The 16,769-nt window shown below is 29.9% G+C and overlaps 1 protein-coding gene across 2 annotated transcripts in view; it reads right to left on the bottom strand.

The window, feature by feature from the left end:
- The window catches only part of LOC126743130 (uncharacterized), an 802,914-nt gene that overhangs the window by 44,871 nt on the left and 741,274 nt on the right, over positions 1–16,769 (bottom strand). The window lies entirely within an intron of this gene.

Genomic DNA, 16,769 nt, shown 5'->3' on the forward strand with positions numbered 1-16,769 from the left:
TTTTATGGGGTTGCTTTATTATCTATATCTTGGTTGTTTTATTAATCTAAGGCACGCATTTTGGAGTTTCTGGATTCTACTCTCTTCAGCAGTTCTCAAGCATGGACCATACACTGCATCGCAATGATTAAGCTGTGATAGGACCAGCGAATCACACAGTAGAATTTTTGTTTTTCTATTTAAAACGTAACGATGTGTATAAATATTTTTAAGGTTTAAAAATCCTCTTTGAATACATGAATTTACGTGCTGCGGGAATCGCAAGTCACTATCCAGAATCAAACCCAAGCTCTTGCAGTGCTTCACGTATTTTATACGCTCGTTATTGATATGAATTAGGTCCCTGTAATACTGTAAAAAACTCTTACGGCTACCCTTGCCCCCAAACAGCATAAATGCTGATTTCATAGAATTTAATTGTAAGCAATAGTTTTTAGAAATCTCGTAAATGCTGCAAAATTAATGTGTGCATCAAGTAAAGGTAGTGTCTGGTCGATATCCAGTAACCAAAATCGAGAACGCAGCATGTGTCGTTTGCCAGCAACATATTTCTAGTCGGGCGCCCATTAATATTTAATCAATATAATGCCCCTATCTCCTGGAATTCCAAAGGAGTTTTAATAATTTTTTGTCTAGATATTAACAATGGATAACTAAATCGGTTTATAGTGGGTATAAACCGCGACAAACTACGGAAATTAAATAAAAGGTTAACTTCCAAAAGGATTTAAATTAAACATTTTTTTTTAATATATAATAAATATGTAAACGGATTTGAGGTGGTTGCAAATCTCTACAAACGAAAGTTTTTTGATTAAAAATTATTGAGTTAGATGTAATAAATGGCTATAACTGCCAAAGGACATGGATAAATCTTTTCTTTATAGTCGTTAGGAGTTACATAGCCCTTTATATTTTTTAACATCTAGCAATTCAATAATTTTTTACCAAAGAACTTTTGTTTGTAGAGGTTTGCAACCATCTCAAATGCGTTTAGATATTTATTATAGAAAAAAGATTAAATCAGATCCTTTGGGAGCCTTTCTCATTTCTTTAACATTCGACTTTTTAGGTAATTTTCACAAAAAAACTTTAATTTGTAGAGCTCTATAACTACTATAAATCAACTTAGTTATTGATTATTAATAGCTGGACAACAAAATATAACATTCCTTGAGAATTTCAGGAGATACGGGCGCTATATCGATTAAATAACAGTGGGCGCAGACTATAAATATGTTGCTGGCAAACGACATAATATGCTGCGTTCTATATCTTTTGGTTTCTAGATATCGATCGGGCGCTAGCTTTACAGATATGAAAAAATATCTAGAAAAACAACACAAAGTGGCAACGTGCATTGTAAACATAGAGATATTCTACGTTGCCAAGTTGCTTTTTTTATTAACTTTTTTGTCATGAATCTTTTTTTTATTCTGAAAAATGTGTTGATTACTCTCAAAGAATATATTATTACTCAGCAAATAAGCGAAACTTATAAAGAGTACACTTTTTACCTGTTACAAAATATAACACATTAAAAAAATAAGTAGTGGATTAAGAAAATTATATATTGAATGAAAAATTGGAAAGTTGATTTGACATCATTGTCTGAGAGATGGTGAACTCAAACAACCTCGTCTATTGTTTGCAGCTAGGCTTATTCTTAGCATTCAATGTTCTAAGCATTGTATTACAAATAAATAAAATACTTTTTTAGGACATTTAAGAAATGTAATATTTAGATAACATCTAAATGTAGAGACAAAAATCAAATAGATCAAAATTAATTAGATTCAAAGAGAGTGTCAATTAAATTCTTGTAAAACATGTCAATGCTTTAAAAAAATCCACAAAGAAAAGATGACGAGAATAAATTATTTTATAACATTAATTAAAATTCTGTATAAAATATCGATTTTTAAAATAAACTATCATTTAGAAGGAGGCTCGTCGATGGCGGACTAATATTACCCTTACTGTAGAATTTTAATGATCTTATTAGAATTTAATAGTCGCTTCTTCAGGCGTACCACAAGGATCCATATTGGGACCTTCATTTTTTAACTCATTTATTAATACCATTTCTAAGGACCTAGAAGTAAACAGATTATTATACTGTGATGATAAAAAACTATATTGTAGAGTTGATACTTTTGAGGACTGCATTAAACTCCAAGCAGCCATTAACTCAGTGAATGGATGATGCTAGAATAACAACTTGCCTCTAAATGCTGTGTGGTCTCCCACTCCTTAAAAAAGAACAGTGTTACTTACCAATAGAAAATTGATAATGTGATACTACCAAGATCAACCCACTTCAAAAACTTGGGAGTCATTTTTGATAGCTCACTTTCATTTAGTTTTCATATCGAAGATATCATAAAAAGAAGTTATAAAATGCTGGGTTTTGTTGTCAGGAACTCTCCTTTCTTTGAGAATATCTCTAGCATTAAACTCCTGTACTTTACCTATGTTTGTTCAATTTCGGAATATTCTTCCCAAGTCTGGTCGCCATACTATCAGAACCATATTCAAGAACTTGAAAATATACAGCGAAAATTTCATAAATTCCTTTGGTTTAAATGCGAAAGAGTATACCCGGAAATCGGTTCTCACATGATCGTTTGCTTGAAAGATTTCAGGTAAAATCCTTACAGGAAAGAAGGGATTTGGCAGATTTACAGTTCTTACATAAATTAATTAATGGCGTAATTGACTCGCCAGAAATTTGGCAACTTCTAAATTTACACACTCCTCGGCTATCAGCTCGCAGTTCTCAAACATTTTACCTTTCAACACCTCGAACCAAGATTACAAAATTTTCGCCTATACGTAGAGCCTGAAATACATACAACTCTATACAGAATCATTGCGATATATTTAACTGTAGCCTAGCCGAAATTAAAAGAATTCGCTTAGTTTATATAATCTTGTTTTCTTCTTTTTTATATATTTATTAATAATTTATCAGATCTATAATAATTTTATTTTGATAAGATGATTTCATGTTGTTATTGGAGTTTCTCTGTTGAGTGATGTAAATAAATAAATAAATAAATAACAGCAAAGTAGGTGAAAAATTACGAGTGAATTTGATTAACATAAACAACGTACTTATGTAAAAAACATGCCGAAATGCATATTGCTGCCTGAATGAAAAACATTTTAATTATATTAAGCCTGTTCAAAAATAAATTTAAATCGTAAACAAAAACAAACCAAACATGTACCTCTCTTAAAACTTACAGAGGAGTATTATACAGGGTGTCTCACGACGAATAGACGCGATCGATATCTCGGAAACTAATTTTTCAAAAATTTTGAAAATTTGGCAACATGGCACAGTCGATGGGGGCTACACAACTAAAATATTTTGACAGTTGTGACACTTCCGGTTATACCGGAAGTATGTATCAACTTCGTTATTTTAAATGGAACACCCTGTATATTTTTACATTTTTGGCTTCCACGTGAAATTCTAGGTATATTTTGTGTATAATGTCCTATACCTAAGTGTAACCGTTTTTGACATATTTTTAATTTCATGTGAAAAACTATGTTTATAAGCCCTAACATAATTACCGATTACTCCCTTTTAGTAGCCTTTATTTATTGGTTAGTTTTGCTTTTATTTTAAAGGAAGGACCACTTTAAAAGACTATTTTAATATTTGGCTAAAAAAAAGATACAGGGGGGTCAAAGACTAGCATTAAAAATTAAAATGAAAAAATCATTAAAAGTCAATTTTTTTAAATGGAAACCCCCTATTTTTATTATTTTTTCATAAAGATAATTAAAAATAAGGTTAACTTTGTATAAGGTTATCTAGTCCAAAAATTGATAGTTTCCGAAATATTGGCAGTTTAAATTTGGCCTATTATTAAAACCCGTATAAACACGGCTCAAGGATTGTTGATTAGTTGGGCATGACGGTTGTCATAGTAACCGCTAGAAGCGGCAGTAATATAATGGATTATAACAGAAATGTACACTTTTTAAATAAATTAGACACTAAATTACACTTTTACGAAGAACACTTAAATAGCAAGTCACTTATAAATTTAATGCATATAATCCATTGTCTTATTGCCGCTTCTAGCGGTTACTATGACAACCGTCATGCCCAACTAATCAACAATCCTTGAGCCGTGTTTATACGGGTTTTAATAATAGGCCAAATTTAAACTGCCAATATTTCGGAAACTATCAATTTTTGGACTAGATAACCTTATACAAAGTTAACCTTATTTTTAATTATCTTTATGAAAAAATAATAAAAATAGGGGGTTTCCATTTAAAAAAATTGACTTTTAATGATTTTTTCATTTTAATTTTTAATGCTAGTTTTTGACCCCCCTGTATCTTTTTTTTAGCCAAATATTAAAATAGTCTTTTAAAGTGGTCCTTCCTTTAAAATAAAAGCAAAACTTACCAATAAATAAAGGCTACTAAAAGGGAGTAATCGGTAATTATGTTAGGGCTTATAAACATAGTTTTTCACATGAAATTAAAAATATGTCAAGAACGGTTACACTTAGGTATAGGACATTATACACAAAATATACCTAGAATTTCACGTGGAAGCCAAAAATGTAAAAATATACAGGGTGTTCCATTTAAAATAACGAAGTTGACACATACTTCCGGTATAACCGGAAACGTCACAACTGTCAAAATATTTTAGTTGTGTAGCCCCCATCGACTGTGCCATGTTGCCAAATTTTCAAAATTTTTGAAAAATTAGTTTCCGAGATATCGATCGCGTCTATTCGTCGTGAGACACCCTGTATATTATGTCATACAAATTCCGTAAGTAAGCAGGATATCGTATACAAATTATAAATCCTTAAATAACTTAAACACGCTTTTTTTTTAAATCGTATCATTTAATAAAAAATATGTGTCTTGTTCTTATGTTTAACCTTATCTTGCTCAGTATTCAGTATAGGTCTCACTCTCTTCTGTCTTCAGTCGTATTTTATGCACTTCTAATCCATATTAGACCATCTATCTTCTTTATGTCATTTTGCCACCGTATCTCATTCCCAATATTTCCACTGTATTTTCACTGCAAAGTCCAACTTTAGAGATACTATTCCTGTATTAGATATATTGGAACGAAGGCTGTTCGCTGTATTGCTCTTAGTTTTGCTTTTGTCTATTTTATTGACACCTATATCTTCGATCCGTATATGTCCATACATTAGTCGAAGATTATAGTTCTCAGCAGCGCATTAAGTGAAGCATTTTCCAGTACTTCCAAATTTCTTTAAAGATGTTCCTCATTTTCTGCAAAGATAATTATGCCATCTGCAAATCTCAAATATGTTAGGTAATGTCCATTTATTTTTTATTTTTGAAAATACTTTCGGGTGTCATCGTAAACACAAACGTAAAACATTGTCCTCTTTTCTTTTTCTTCTATTTTTCTTTATTACTTATGTGTTTTTATCCAGCCTTATTTTTGACTTTATATTTTATATATTTATTTAGTAACATTTAGCTTGTAACGGTGTTCAATTCTGGCGTTACTAATATTACTTTTTCCTGTATTATGACATGTAAAGACTGTATAGACCCAATAATGTTCAGAATTAAAGTCGTAGTCTATAAAGGGAATATGCATTGTATTCGTTTCGAAATTTAAATTATTGAGTGAAATGTACCTTACATAAATGAATGTTGAATAATGAGCGTTTAAAATATATTTCAGTATGACAAAATAAAGTAAGAAATATGAAATATATTGAAAGAGGACGTCAATATTCTCAAAAAAACCTTGATATAAATAAATCAAAAGACAACGACAAACAACAAGTCTCGGCCTCAAACATTTTTTATTAGTCAAAGTGGTGACACGTGTTTCGCTCCTAAGAGCATCATTAGACCTTAAAAAGGTTAAAACACGACCGACTGGGTCAATTATACACAGATTGTATGTGTATTGATTAATAAAATAAAATTTTTGAGACCGAGACTTTGTGCTGTCTTTTGATTTATGAAATATATTGCTGCTTTGCAGTATTTTGTAGTATTTGCAATTTTATCTCAATGTGGCCCATACATATACATATAGCCCTAACATATTAAGATCACATTCAATCAATTCGCTAAACTTTTTTGGAAATTTCAAAAGTGAAGTTTTAAGTTACTAGTATATTACTATAACAATCTTCTTAAGAATAGCAGTTACAAGATTAATTAATACAGAAAAAACTAGTAGAATTTTATGTGCATGTTTGTTAATTATTGTTAATTACAAAATGGCCAAAATTTTGCGTTTTTTGCGAGTTGAAGCGACATCTAATAAATTATTATGAATAATACAGGATGAGAAATATTAATAAATAATAATTATAAATAGTAAATATAAAAATTTACTAATAATACTAGGTTTAAAAATCCTAATAACCTTCAGGTTTTAACTCTGTACTTCTATCTCCTTTCAACGTTTGCGGATTGTAAAAAGATTCTTAGGTCGGATGGAACAATTTATGATAGAAACGGAATTTAAAGAGAATCGGTTCGAAAGAGTTCACTATATCCGATTGACATTTGACGACGGAAATGCGGTATTATGAACAGTTTTTTGAACTGAACAACAAACAGAAAAAATTCAAAAGCTTCAATAATTCAGGTTCAGGTGCTGGGTAGAGCCCAGGGTAAATCATGTGTAGCCGGAAATAAAAATTTTGCGATTTAAAATATTAGGGTTATCTGGGGTAACCATATCTATATGTAGTACTTTATTTTCAAATTTTGCTTATTAGTATCAGTTATAGATTACAGGATCTTTTTAAAAACTATTTATATTATACCTAATTCTTATACCGAGTTCTTTCAACTAGTACAATTAACTACTCGTACCTAAAATTAAAATTTGTTTCATAAAAATCAAAATAATTAATTCTTTTAGTTTTAAAAGTGCTTATATTTTCACGTAAATAAATGACTTTCGTTTTCGTTGTTTGAAAATTTGTGTACCAGCCAAAATATCCTTCGACTAGTAGACAACAATATAACTGATGAAGTCTATTAAAATAACTTTATTCAAACATAGTCTTTAACCATTTTATAAAAGTTGTGGGTAATTGTGCTTTATTGGTTTAATACCTATTATTGCTTTTATATGTATATCCTATGGTTTACAGAATTTATAAGGAAACGAAGTTCTTATGACTTTAACTATTTATGAAAAGTTTTCAAAAGTTCATAACTACTCATACCTGTAAGTATGTACCTGTAATTGTCCTCATGCCATATCTGTAAGACTTTATAGAGATAGATTTATTGTTTTAATGTTGATAACATTTTAGTATTGTTTAAATTTGTAGATTTCTGTTCGCAATATGTTTGAAGTCCCATATAAAATACTGATTGATTTGCAGACCTAAGTATTTTATTTTATGTGTGTACTTTATTTATTTTTAGTTTCCAGTGTACCGTAATTTTTGAAAAAAAGAATTTGTTAAATCTAATTAAAATAATGATGCTTAATATGTCAGAAAATATATGTAAATTTTTGTTTCCATTTTCCATTCTAGTAAAAACCCCGTTTTAAACAGTGCTTATTCGACTGACTGTTGGTGCTTGGAATGGCCCTGTATATCCCAAAAAGTTTATGTCCGTTGGAAGAGGTGCCTTTTTAAGGTGCTCCATTTGTACATTTAGAGTTGTGGGATCACAAATCGTGCATGCACAATATGTTACTACCCTAATTTATTGCCCAGTAAACACTTATACTTATGCCCGGTAAGCAAAAATGATTTTAAATTAGAGGCTTTAAACTGCACCTCCTCAACTTCATTCTAAGGTGCCATAAAGCTGCTAGCATGTTAGTACCTGAATTATATTTAAAATGAATCAAAGATGTAAAATCTTTCCGTAAAAGAACTTTATTCATTCATCATCAAATAAAAATTCACGCCCATGCAAGTAATCATTTTTTGTTTTAGAAGCAGTAATGCTTAACCCAAAAATTACATAAGTCACACGAAAAGATATTGAGATTACGTTGTGGTTGCGCCCGGCCTCTGAAAAGCTAAACCGTGAAAAATAAAAATCGCTACTGTAGGTATAATATTAAATTAAAAGTAATTTATTCTAAAATGTACCCCTTTTGTATAGTTTTTCTGCCATCTCTTTTAAATTGTATAAATATCCGAAAAACGTAAATATTGTTATGCCATCTACATCCACTGGACAGCTAATAAGTATGTGAACAAACGGGGGGAGAAAGTAAACTCATGATAAGTATGTTTATAGTACTATCCAAAGGATGCCTATGAGATCATCTTAAGATGATCCCATTTGTGGCCCGTAATATTTCAAAAGCATGTCCCTGGCACGTCCCAAAGATTTCATGAGATGTAACGTCTCTGGGATTTATTCTATGTCCCATTTTTGCATTACTGGGACGTCCAAGAGACCGAACTATGCTGACTGGGTAAGGATAAGTTAGATGAGGTTCACGAGGGTAGGTTTTCACCATATTATAAATTCTTTATTATTCAAAACAAGTGCTTTTAAATATTATAGGTATGTAAAGTAAGATATTTTTTTAAGGTTTAATACATTTTATGCGATTGTTAAGTTTTTTTTGTATTGAATTAAATTTCAAAATAAATACCAAAACATTTTTGATGACGGATGTGTATCTCAACCTTTATATTTCACTAACCAATTTAAAATACCTGATACTTTACAATTTAAAATGTATGATACTAATACCTAAAAGAAAGATAAATAAAAGCTTTTATAATAAAAGCTTTCATTAATATTTTATTTTTACTGGAGGTACTAATTTAGTAGGATTTAAATAGAACATCAAACAAAGGCTCAGCTATAGTTCATAATAAGTAATACGTTTGAGTGCTAATACAATGATTTTGATTTAATTTAAAGTAATTTTATAATGTACTAATGTTATTTTAAAGAAGACAAAAATTGCTAGCTGAAATAAATATCAAGTTGAGTGTGCCAAACATGCGCCAAAAGTTGGTTTTAATTCTTACGTCATTTGAATTTAAAGAAGAACATTAGCAATTATCTGCTTGTGATAAATGAGAGATTTTTACCTTATTTTTATAATATTACTATTGTAGCCCTCTGATATGCTCTGTTCGTAAGAAGCGACTAAAAGCGCGAGCTGGGCCACAGGGGATAGACAAATTGTGGTACATCACTGAAAATGGAAAGAAGAGAAAGCCTTATAAAAGAGCTTTTATCTGAGGATCGCTAGTAAGACATAACAGTATACGAACCGGTGCTGCGTAGCTCTGTCATACAAGAAGCCACAGCTCTATCTCAATCACAAGAATTATATGGAGGCCATAGACCAACAAGAGTCCCGACTAGTAAGATATAACAGTATACGAACCGGTGCTGCGTAGCTCTGTCATACAATAAGCCAGAGCTCTACCTCAATCACAAGAATTATATGGAGGCCATAGACCAACAAGAGTCCCAGCTGCTAAAGGTGCTGCGCAAGAAGTTCAGTCTGCACTGCGCCAAGCAGGAATATCGACACAACAATAGTGTGTATTTTTTACAAGGTTACAAGATTGGGACAATACTGGTAACGGTAATCTCAGTGCAAGATGAATAAGTGACAAACGAAAAAATGCTAAACATAATACCAAATGGAGCACGAACCTTTACGGTTAAAGAAGTCTCTAAAATCATTAGGCTACTACATAACTGGAAGGCACCAGATTTGGATCACATCCAAAATTAATAGATTAAGAATGTTGATTGAATAAACTATGTTTATACAAGTACATCTTGCATTACCGAACGCATATATAGTCAACGCAACCGGAACAACAACTCAACGTTCGATACAACGTTTTTCAGGGGGTGAAAGTTCTCCTAAAAATAGTAAAAAAAAAGTTCGTATAAGTATAGGGCGGAAAACGCATGTTAAGGGAGTTAGGGCACTGAAAGAATAAATTAAAAAAAACGGTATTTTTCAAATGTCAATACTAAAAAATTATTTAGAAAATCTAAAAGGGGATTTTTTGCAAGGGTAGGGTAGGGAACGTAGTATATAAAAAATCCTTTTTAAATTCACTCTTTCAGCGCCCCTAACTACTTTAATATGCATTTTTCGCTCTATACTTATAGGCACTTTTTTACTTTTTTAAGGAGCCGCCAAATTTATTAATTTCTTTACACTATTTCAATGATACCCTCTATACAAATAACGGAAAGATTGTACCAGAGAATTTTGTAGAGCAAGTTTTGTGCAATTGCAAGATTATGAAATTAAACTCTACATTTATTAATGTACATACATATCCATATTATACTAAGCTAAACCTTATATATACCACTCCAACAATAATGCTTAACAAAACCCGAGATCAGGATAATATTGTGCAAGGTTTTGGGAATCAGGTATGGTGCCGATATGTAGAGATTATAATGTATGTTCTTTTTAACTCTTACTTGTGTAGTTTAAAATATACTAGAGATATTCCTTACATCAAACGCGATTTAAAAAATTCAGAGAACAAAAAAAAATCAGAAAACCTTGTAGGATTGATATTGTATTTTTTCTTAATTATTTATTTTTAATTGTTTTTTTATATTAAATTCGACCTCGATAATACTTATAATTAATTAACACTTTGTTCTGCTGTCTAAAAAAATTTAATTATTGATGCCTGGTTTCTATACACCAAATTAAATGACAATTTTTTCGGTGTATTTAAGCAATACCATAACCAAATCTAGCACGATTTCACTTACATTTTTTACGTGAACGTTTATTTAATCGTCTGGTTTGATTTTTCGTATAAACATTTTTTATAACCAAAAATAATTAATAATGTTTGTATATGAAATTGCTTGTACTTCTTAAAATTAAAAATCGCTCTATATGTTTACAAGTTTCTGAAGTTACTTTGAAACTACGTATTGTTCCTAACTAATTCAATTCAACGCGATTGGCTGTCAAAGAAATGATTGTCAGAGAGAGAATAGATATTAAATACGAAGATTCACATTTGATTGGGGAAACATCTTTGGCGTAAGATATGAATGTCTATTTGAAAGGAGTCTATAATTTATGGGTTATATCATGGGAACAATATAGGTTCTTCGATTCAGTTGTTAAAGTTTATAATTAGAATCTGAATTTTCCGTCTAATTGACAGGATGATAAGCAATTCAGTAAAGTGCACTATAGTGCATGAGTCGAAACTTTATTCGATCAAGATTACAACAGTTATGATTGAAGATCAAATATATAGTGATAAATATTCTCTATTAAGTGTGATTTATTTGTATTAAGGTATTTCGTTTTAGTGAGTCCAGCTAAGGCAATAAAATAAATATATAAAAATGTATCTATAACGTTTAATAGTAGGAAAATAAACACATAAATTTATTGCTTATTACTCCTTATACTTCTCATTTTTTAATTAATCTGTGTGGTATGCCAAATAAGTACACCTTTGAAATTTATATAGTTATGGTTGTTGCCATTTCTTTTTTACTATAGATGTCGCATTAAAAAACCTAACTAAAAAAATCCGAAAAGGGTACAATATTTGTTTTTTTAATAAAATACGAAAATCAGTAACTCTTTATTGAATAATCATAGCTCATTGTTGTTTTAGTTATAGGTCGATAAATGATAAATAAAAATTCTATTTTCTTAAGCCTTCATTATATAGACAAAATAAATTTTAGTGAATGAAACATCTTAGGCTACTGCAAGTATTATTTTGATAACTGCCTTAAAAATGTGTATTATTTTTGTTTTATCAGTCATGAGTAAATGTTTTTAATAGTTAAGGGATAATAATTCTGCTTGATGACTTATATTCTGGGTTGTGGGAGGAAGTACAGTAATAAAATCACAGGAAAGAAATTGCTAACCAGGATAATTCAGCTGACCTGGGAGAATAAAACGAAGCAATCAAAATACAGAGTATAGAACAGGATTATCGAACAAGACTAGGAATACATGGCCTTAACCCAAGAGTCAACTTGTTTGCATCACTGGGGCAACATACCACAGCATTCTAAGCATAAATTCTATGACTTGTTATATGTCAACAAATAGATAATCTTTACAGATAGTCAAGCCTCAATAAAAACTCTAACATGCTTAAACATCAGCTCCAAATTAGTCTGGAACTGTTAACAATACCTCCTTAGTCTGGCAATACGAAACAGGGTAATCCTTGGCTGTGTGCCAGGACATACAGGAGTAGAAGGCAATTAAAAAGAGTCCCTAGACGATCTGACAAAGCTTTCATAAGCCCTGAACCTGTATTTGGCATAACAAAAACCTCGGTTTATAGCAGTCTAAAAAGTAGACTAAAGAAAATCACAAAAACCATTGGAAACAACTACCTGGGTTGAATCATAGCAAAGCATTGTTGAAAGGTCCATTAGCCAGTTTTACCTGCAAAATACTAAAGCTCAGCAGAAGTCACCTCAGAATAGTGACAGGACTACTCACTGGGCATTTCACACTGATGCGAACGCACCTACACACAATATGAATACCTATTCCATGAAGAATCTTTGTGTAGACTTTACGAAGAGGACGATGAATTATAAGCCTCTCATGTCTCTTTGAGTGCCTCACATCTTTGAGTGCCTTACTCTGGATCTCTGGAGAAAACAAAACCTGCTGAACGACAACTTTTCTAAAGAGGAACTTACAGAAAAAAAGAATAAATATTGCAGTTTTTCTAATTGATAAGTGACCTTATTAATAAGGAAAACTACAACAGAGAATATAATAAGCAATTGGCTGCAGTGTCATGGATTTATTAAGACCTTGTCTGTTGCAAGAACAAATCAATCAGTCAATAGTAGTAGTAACAATAGTAGTAGTCAAAGTCAGTAGTAACAGTAACATAGAACAAAACTTTTGCTTAAAAAAGTCACAATATAGTAATAAAGCGCAATATAATGCGAAAGAATAAGGCATAATGAAGTTTTTGATTAAATTACTAAGATACTTTAAGATAGTAAATGAGAATACCATATAATGTATTTTTATGTTAGTGGACTGGGCTATAGGATGTTACCCTAGGGTGTGAAATTTTAAATAGCTAAAATTGTTTGACTGGAATCTATGTATGAATGGTGCAGTACGTTTAGATTCAAACTAAAATTATATTCATCTATATTATTAGTACCTATGTAATAAGCATTCTTGAATTTTTATTAAATATTACTAGCTAGATTATTATTAAAAAAATTGCTTGTAAAAATGTTCCTTTTGGTAAACAAATTTATGACATTCTAGGAAATGTATTTTTTTTCTATAAGAGTATTTCTAATTTTTTTAAATATCATATGTTAATAATTAAATTAAAATCTTTTTTTTAATCATAGCTTTTACTATTTCACGCAAGTTTTATATTAAGTATTGTCGAAAACATAATTAAGACTAAAAAATTCAAAAACTCAACAATTTAAATAAAAAAAATCATAAATAATTTGGGTAAAGTATAATCGAAAAAAGCCAATATTTGACTGCTTCTTTTTAACTCTGAGATTAGAATTTCTGGAAGTTGAGTATTACTCTTAAATTTTTCTCTTAAGGATCTATAGATCATTGATAATAAAATAGTAATGCATGTTGATTTATAATATTATACGTCGCTGCGGAATAATTTTATTATTACTCTTTTCAGATGTCAACAACGTGGCATAAAATATATTTTTTTATTACTTACAGAACTCATATTTGCAGTTATAAAGTATATATAATAAGGGAAATAAGTCACGTATGTAGAGTCATTAACATTACTATAACATGCATAAAAAAACTGAGGCATAAACTTGTAACATTTAAATATTAGAACATTTTGTTTTTATAGACTCTCTATTCTTCAAAAAGGTGTTAAGAAGGTATATGCATGCAAATTAATTCAATTTTAACCTGTGCAAAAAATATTTCAAAATTAATGAAAACAGGTACCTAGTAAGAAATGTTCGTAGAACATGTTATATAAATCAGTATTGAGAGATCCTAAGTATTATATGTGATCTAATTATTTTAAGTAAAAAAACCTCTGATTTAGTATTTCAAAGCAATTATTGTTAAACTAGAGGTTTATGTTAAATTATATTATATAAAAAACCTTAGATAGATTTAAACTTAGTAGACTAAATATAGAAATAAAGTTTCTTTTTATTTATCTGTAACAAAGAAATAACCGCCTACCTGAATTCTCAGAATTGATAGGAGAAGACTAACAAAATCCTTTGCCATATTACGGCATTGATACGGTTAACTGCTTTAACACTATTTCTCACTAACTTCTACACTTAGGTATAAAACACTTAATAATGCTATACGCTAAAACAATATTTACATTCACTCAAATCACTGAATTGATAAGATCTATAAGTTTTTAGTTCCTGTAATATAAAACAATAGGACTAGACGAGAAATGACCGAGAAAATCAGGGTACTCTGTCCCCCGAGTAAACTAATGGCAAATGAATAAATCGTTCAAAACATTATCTAGTGATTCTCACGGTGTCAAATGACCGGACTATAGGCAGTACCGAGAAAGTAACTGAATACTGTACGGATTGCAGGTAGAGGTACAACAAAATTGTACTGATTTGGATTCCCTTTTCTGTTGCGTGAAACAGATTTTTTTTGGTACTACTGCGTTGATGTACAATGCGTTTAAAAAGAGGTGCTTGCATGTTTTATAATGACTTGAGTTAGTAATTTTAATGATTAATGGTTAAGGATAAAGTTAAATGAAAAAAACTTTGAATAAAATCAAATGTCATGAGCCCAAAATAAATAAAACTTTAGTTTCCAGTTAAGTTTCCACATAAATTAATTTTTATTTTTTTTTTGTCAAAAATTTTTTGGAAAAAAATATTTTAACTATACTATATTCCAGACATTTAGATAACTAAAATATAGGAGTTTAGAAAATTATCATAAAATATATGTACCTAATAAGCCTTTACTTTAAAAAAGCATAATCAATTTTTTTTTTTCATAAAATGTTATCTTATGTCGTAAGGAAAACTTTGATACGATGGGACCACGCGTCATATGAAACCGTTTATGTTTTGGAAGGAAAATCTGCTACCATATACTCTACATTTCGGGAACTTTTACAATATTGCGTATAGTTGCGTGCAATCGAATTGCCAATTTTATAGCTCTCAACGGCGCTTTGAAGGAAAAAACGAGACCCTTGATTCCTTTTCTTAACACTCTTTTTTTATTGGTTATCGAAATAATTGTGAAGTTTATGTTTAGGTAGTGCATAATAATATATAGGACTTTGTAAGAATATTTATTTCATTTTAACAAAATACAATAAAAATGTCATGCAAAAATATAAGTTAATAAGCGGCTTCTGATCTTAATTTGTTCAAGTGTAAATATTTTTAAAAAGACGGTGAAAAGTGCATAGGAGAAGGGAGAAGATAAAATTGCAAACATAAAAGTAACTTAAAAAGTAACAAGATAATACTTAAATGGGTGAAAATGGTAATTAATGAATATTTTACAAATAAAATTGATATTCAGTTCCTATAAAACTGAAAATATCATAATCTTGCAAAAACTGGTACATGTGCAATAACTGGGACGTCCAAAATTCATCATAAGGTTAAAATTGTTTTACATTATGGTAACCTATAATAATCTACACAAAAAACGAATCCTTAATGCCATTTTGATTAATAATAACATTTACAGGCTAAGACAAAAAATATCCCATTTTACCCTACCCTAAATTTCGATCCCCCGAAAAATAACACTTTTTCAAAATTATGATAAAATACAGAAAGAAATTTTTCGTCGTTATAATATACCACATACAATACTAGAGGCATGATTGTCTGAAAAACCAACTTACAACTTTTTGTTTGTTTTGGTATAATTTATAGGATTCAAAGTAAAAAGATCCCATCTAATCCTACTTTCCTTTAAATCTAAGCAATATTAATAAATAAAAATATAAATAAATACTAATCACCCATATAATTGTATTTTAATTTAAACTAAAATATGTAAGGTATAGAGTACGTAAGTTGCAAGTTAAAGTATGTAATTTAATAGTATATATTATATTATCTATACCCATCTATATATGTATTTAACTTAATTGTACAACATTTTGTACAAATCTAACCGAAGTGACAACACATATTACGACCGATGTGGCCCAAGAAACGTAAGACCACAAGCAGTCTGGACTGAGCGAAGCTTTATTATTAGAGATAATACCTATATCTACACATTTTCTTAGATGTATTTATTTGAGAAAATAGGTATTTTCTTTGGAACTAAATTATTATGGATTAAATTGGTTATTATTTTTTTACTACTAAAAGCTGGTTTTCCTCCTGATTTTATGGCTAAAAGGACTTTCCTTCCCTAGAGTGTTAGAGTATTATAAGTGTATTTAAGTATTAGGAGTTAATTTTGTTTAGATAAAGTTTAAAATAGCTATATTCGATAATTAGAACAGTATTAAAATAAATCTAATAAGAACTGCAGTAAAATAATCATAGGAATACTGCAGGGGGAAAATATTACAGCCTCCTTGAGCAATTGCTTAGTTCTTTAGAAAATTTAAGGAAGAAATACTTATTTAAATAAATTTGATATCGTAATACTAGCAAAAAATTTTTTTTAACAAAAACCAGGTCATTAATTTCCGATGGATGAAAATGACCTCAGGTATTAAAGTTATTAAACAAAAGTTTAATACCTGAGTTGACTAAAGACCTTTAATGGTTTTTAGATTAAA

Source organism: Anthonomus grandis, chromosome 12 (genome assembly GCF_022605725.1).
Source record: "Anthonomus grandis grandis chromosome 12, icAntGran1.3, whole genome shotgun sequence".
NCBI classification, from domain to species: Eukaryota; Metazoa; Arthropoda; class Insecta; order Coleoptera; family Curculionidae; genus Anthonomus; species Anthonomus grandis.